This window comes from Macaca thibetana, chromosome 7, assembly GCF_024542745.1.
Source record: "Macaca thibetana thibetana isolate TM-01 chromosome 7, ASM2454274v1, whole genome shotgun sequence".
Taxonomy (NCBI): Eukaryota; Metazoa; Chordata; class Mammalia; order Primates; family Cercopithecidae; genus Macaca; species Macaca thibetana.
Window position 1 is genome coordinate 84,009,926 of NC_065584.1, and position 5,822 is coordinate 84,015,747.

Sequence of the window (5,822 nt, forward strand, 5' to 3'; positions counted from 1 at the left end):
TTTCTGTTCTTGTGATAGTTTGCTAAGAATGATGGTTTCCAGCTGCATCCATGTCCCTACGAAGGACACAAACTCATCCTTTTTTATGGCTGCATAGTATTCCATGGTGTATATGTGCCACATTTTCTTAATCCAGTCTGTCACTGATGGACATTTGGGTTGATTCCAAGTCTTTGCTATTGTGAATAGTGCCGCAATAAACATACGTGTGCATGTGTCTTTATAGCAGCATGATTTATAATCCTTTGGGTATATACCCAGTAATTTTTACTTCTTTAACAATAGTTGGTATCAGTAATTCTCATAGGTTCACTTTTTAGCCATTATCCATTCAAATTTCTTTCTCTAAGTTAGCCTTGCATACTATATGTTGTAGCTGTGAGTAATTTTTTTCAAAAGAAGCCCGTGCTGCCACATTTTTTTAAGATTGTTCATGTCTGCAAGTATCTGTCTGTTACCTCCCCATACAAATGGCATGATGTGGTCCATTATTCTTGATTTGCTCTTTATGCCCTCTGTAGAAGATGTTGTCACATTGTCATCCAGCATTGCTCACTGCAGTAGAAAAAGTCAAAGCTAGTTTAAAATTTTGCTCCATGAAAATGACCTACTTTTTTTTGCTTGGAAACTTGCAGAATTGTCTTTCCCCTTACGGCTTAAATTTTTATGAAACTATGTCATGGTGTTGCTTTTTGCTCTTGATTTTTGTGTGGGACTTTGGTAGTACTCTCCGTAACTTTTTTAAAAAAATGATGTTTTCTCTGAGAATTGCTTTTGATCCTTTTGTCTGTTTTTTCACTTTTAGAAACTCCTCTTATTTGGAAATTGGATCTCCAAATTTAACAACTTCTCTTGAATTATTTTCTTATTTTAAAAATTTCTTTTCCATAGTGAATACGGTAATTATGGATAAAGAGGAGAGGGAGGGTGAACACATCTTTTTTTGAGCCCCAGGTCCAGCTTTATTACCCAATACAAGTTCAAACTCTGGAACATTAAAAATCATTATTCTAAAGTTTAATTAAAAACATAATTTACAAATATTTAATATCTTCTGAAAAGCATTTCCAAGTTAAGAATAAAGAAAAAATATGTACACAATATAAAATCAAATACCAGTTGGCTTCAAATTCCATCAAGTCCACACTCAGCAACATCAATCTTTTTAGGTTCTTCAAAATCTTCTGTTAAATCTACAAAGTTGTTTTCTAGGATAAGGCAAGGAATGGAAACCCTTATTGCTTTTTGAACTCCATACACGCTTACAATATCACCTGAAGTTACCTGCTGTGTAAGTTTTTTTAAGATTATTGGTCACTTGTTCAGAGAGATGCATTTCTCTGTATGAGGGACCCAAGAGACAGATCATATTGGGAAGGGGTCTGATGCTCAAAAGCTCATTCTGGGCTCCCTGGAGCTCTTTGGACAATTTGATGGTCTTGTCAAGTTTCTTTTGAACACGTCAGCTTTTTCAGAGTTAAAAGCTTCAACTGGAGTGCCAAAGTTTGTTAGTGCTTTCAGTGCTATGAGCCTGTCCTGAGTATTGGAGTCCAAACACACTGCTGGCTCTATTTCTATAATCTCTATTTCATTTGCTGTGACAAGTATCCTAGTATGACCTTCATCTTCAAGTGATAACATCTCCTGCTCTTGTAGAGTCCTGGAATGTTCTCCTCTTGTTAAAACATTCAGTAAACTACATGCCATAACATATGGATAATCTTGGCATGTGGCCAAAATCTTAGGGATGCTGAAAGCACCTCACCTGGAAGATCAGCCTTCCCCATAGTTTAAATAGATTAAATCAGAATCATCCTTGCTGACATTTGCAAATGTGGAGTCAGAATGTGGTGCATAAGAACTGTAGGGTTTGTAATTCAAATATAACACTAGAGTTACTTTGTTTAATTTATCCCCTTTGAACCCCTGCAAAGTATTCACTCCAGACTGAAGTCTTCTGGTAGTCATTTGCAGTCTCACAGGGCAGTCGCCTGACCCTTACAATGGGATTCACAGGACAGGGAAGTCCCAAGGTGGTTGTTCCATCTGGTTTTCTTCTTTCAAATTTGCACTATTAACAAGCCACCTGGTCAACTTTCCTCAGATTCCTTAACGATGCAGTCAACCTGGTTCTTCTCTCTGTCTAAATTACTGCTCTTAAACTCATTTTCAAGCATAACTTTGTCTTTTTATTTTCTTTGCTGGTACTTTTGAAGGCTTATGCTTCAGTATCTCTAGCTTTCTTGGCCAGCAGCTTCTGTCCACCCCACTCTGCGAAGTGTCTGTTCTCTTTCTGCTTTCGAGTTTTTTCGTTTTGTTTTGTTTTTGTTTTTTTTGCAAGACTGCCATAAAGTCTATGCTCTGCTTCAGAATTCAGGCTCTGAATTCTTTGCTGGCTAAGAATGTTCATCCCTGAGTGCAGTAACTTCTTGGCAGTTTTATAAAAAATGGCCTCTGGTTTGTTGTAAAGCATGGCATTAGTACACATTAGTTTGAAGTTATCCTTTAGTTCTTCTATGGACTGGTAGTCATTGTTGTTGATCTTTTCTTTCGTGGTATTAAAATCCACTGGGTGTTTAATGATCATGAAGCAGCCAGGAGGAATAAAATCAGTTACAGGAAATGAAAAGAAAGCCCTTGGGTCTTTTCTTTGCAATTGTCTCATCAGTTGACTCGAAGCTTCTTGAAGGGCTGTCCGTTCTACTTCTTGCTTGGTGGAAGAGCTTGAGAGAGGCTTCTCGGCAGGCAGGTCTAATCTCACAGGGAAGTGACACTGGAGCTCTTTTTCTGCCTCCTCTCCGTGCTGCCTCGAGCTCACTTTCTTTTATCCTCCTTTACTCTTCTCTGTTTTCTCCCCTTTCCTTCCCACAGAACCTGCCTCAGTGCCAATTGATATTCATTAAAATAAGCCCGAGTTTATTTTTTAGAAAGGCTAAGTCTTTGGAGAGCTAAGTGACTTGGTTCCCTCCTGCTTTGAGGATCAGCTTCAAGGGCTTCTCTGCATACTCCTCGTAAAGGTGCTTGTCTGACCCTGGCTTCTTGCCCATGTTCCACTAGGTCCTGGTACCCGACTCCCTCGCCAGGTCCTGGCCCTGCAACACTGCTTTCCAGGCCAGGGGAGCAGATGGCTGCAGCAGGGACTGAGAGATCCCGGGCCGTCAGGCAGTGAGGCACGCTGGAGCTTGCTTTAAATATAAAGAAGCCACACAGAACAACAATCATCTAACAGGGAGACCTTATTTTAATGAATATCAATTGGTATTTGTTTGGCTGAATCTGAAATGACATGATAGCTGGACTATTTTATTCATTTTACAAGCAGAGCAAAGAATTTACAGATTCTTCCTTTTGGTAAAGGTGGTGAGCGGCTATCACTAAATGTAAAGTAGGTGGAATATGTAACAGATCTCACTTCTCTGCGGTCTTTGAGAAATTCTTCATATAACCTGCACAATAGATCAGATGCAATAAGAAAAGAGTTGGTGAGTTCTTGACATGACAAGAGCACCCAAATAGGACTGTGGAATTTTGGTTCTGTGTGTGAGATCAACTATGCAAAGAACATGGCACACACAGGTGTGCATCTCAGGTGTGCATCAGGCATGGTTTACAACTGGCCTTTCCGGGAAGAGGGAGGAGTTCATCACTGGGGATTATCTTGGTCATTTTCAGGACCAGGGATTCCCTGAGGCAAGGGATTGTGACCTAGGATATCTGACAGGAAGAAGGATCTTATCTACCTACTTGGAGTTCAGGGGAAGCCCTAGATTTGGATCCTGGACCAGTGATCTGTGCTGAACCTAAGGCTGGGAACCCACAGAGATCCAGGCTGATGGACTGAGCCAACCTGAGGGGAAGGAGGGTGGCTAGAGGAATGGCCACACCCTCCCAGGACTGGCAGCGGTGGGAATGTGAGAAGTAACATATAAGTGGTTGAGGCTGGGCCTGGTAAGATGAATTAGGACTGAGATTGTTGATTCAGTCCTTGCCTTAGAGGGGACTGACACAGAAACCAAGGGAGGACTAAGATTCGGTGCTATATTAGTGGCCCCAGCCAGTGGAATGGGGTAATAGAAGTCTTAACATAACAACCATAACATAACAGCCATTGTTTGAGTGTGGAAGGACTTATCCTACTTTTTCCCTATTTTATCTCTCTATCATAGTTGTTTGACAGATCCCTGGAGCAATTATATGTCTTTTCTACAGACTTCAGAACTGGCCTGTCTTCCATGACGCACCAGCAGATGACGACTATGAAACCAGATGCCATATTTACTGTAGGGATCTTCTTGAGGACATTGTCAATGACATATATCTTTCCATTTGTTAGAATCATATAATAAATTCTTTCAAAGGAAAGGGTGACATCAGAGGAATTACCAGCCTCTTACGGCCTCATTTGCCTTGCATTGACTGATACTCCCAACACATAAATCTGCCCATTCTTTGCAAATTTCAAATTCAAATTCAACTAAGTTACTCTTTTCTGTTTGTTTGTCTTTGTTTTAGGTTTTGTTTTTTGTTTGTTTGTTGTTTTTTGAGATGGAGTCTCACTATGTCACCCAGGCTAGTGTGCAGTGGCGTGATCTCAGCTCACTGCAACCTCTCCCTCCTAGGTTCAAGCGATCCTCCCACCTCAGCCTTGCAAGTAGCTGGGATTACAGGCATGCATCGCCACACTCAGCTAATTTTTGTATTTTTAGTAGAGACAGGGTTTCACCATGCTGGCCAGGCTGGTCTCAAACTCTAACCTCAAGTGATTCACCTGCCTTGGCCTTCCAATGTGCTGGGATTACAGGTGTGAGCCACTGCCCTCAGCCTTAGTTCCTCTTTCTTATGTGAGATCCTCTCATTTGAAGCACAGAAAAAGTAGGCATACTTTAAATTTAGTTAATTGTGTAACCTTGTATTGTCAGTACCACATGCTCCCTATGGGCACTGTCTTTAAAGGTGTTGCTACATTTTTACTCCTTCAAAGTACTTTGAAAAACATACAGTAACTACAGTTATTTTCATCAAGGAAAACTGCTAAGTTCATCTCTACATATTTATAATTCTAAGGTCCTCACTTGCTATTAAATTATTCAAATTTACTCACTTTTTAAATGGACTTCCACCTTCCAAAGAGGCTTTTATATGTTCCGTCGTTACTTTTCTGGTGTTTCCCACACGTGCTATGTAACTGATTTGATGAGAAAAATTATTTTGACATCTTGTCCTTAATAAGAACAATTAAACTTTCTTCTAACCATAAAAAGTGGGTCTTTGTCATTTGTGTCTTCCCCTGTACACTCATTGCACTTTCTTCTCTAGACCCATGGTTAAAGTTTGAAATTGAAGGTACACGAGAGAAGAAGACTGCATATTAGAAACCCTTTTATCATGTCGATATAGGAAACATGAGCTTGCTACACTCTGTCCAGAGAACTCAGACACCATCGAGTGTCACCAGTGTTGACCTAAGTGAACTGCTCCGGAACCAGGAAAGTTCAGGATGGTTTCATTTTAAAAACAAAACCAAAAGCAAAACTTTAACCCTTTTGGGGATATCACTGGCATTTGTGGGGGCACTTGCTCACCACCCCTCAGGAATTCTGCTGTAGTGCTTTAAGATAATCTTTTAAGGTGGCTATGTCATGTAGTCTGAGTTTCTCTCAATCTACAGCTAATATTACCTGAGGGAACACAGGTCTTCAGTAGAGTGGGAGAGAGTGAGAGAAGCTGGGAGGTGGGGGAAGGAGTGAATCAGGAGGAGACCAAGCTCAGCCAGCCTCAATTTGCTTCTCTTTTCAAGGTGTCAGCCACCACCATCTTCAACA

At 40.6% G+C, this 5,822-nt stretch overlaps 1 pseudogene; it reads right to left on the reverse strand.

Moving 5' to 3' along the window:
* Positions 1–1,073: 1,073 nt before the first annotated feature.
* LOC126958814 (bromodomain-containing protein 7-like) lies at positions 1,074–3,138 on the reverse strand (annotated as a pseudogene).
* Between the last annotated feature and the right edge of the window lie 2,684 nt (positions 3,139–5,822).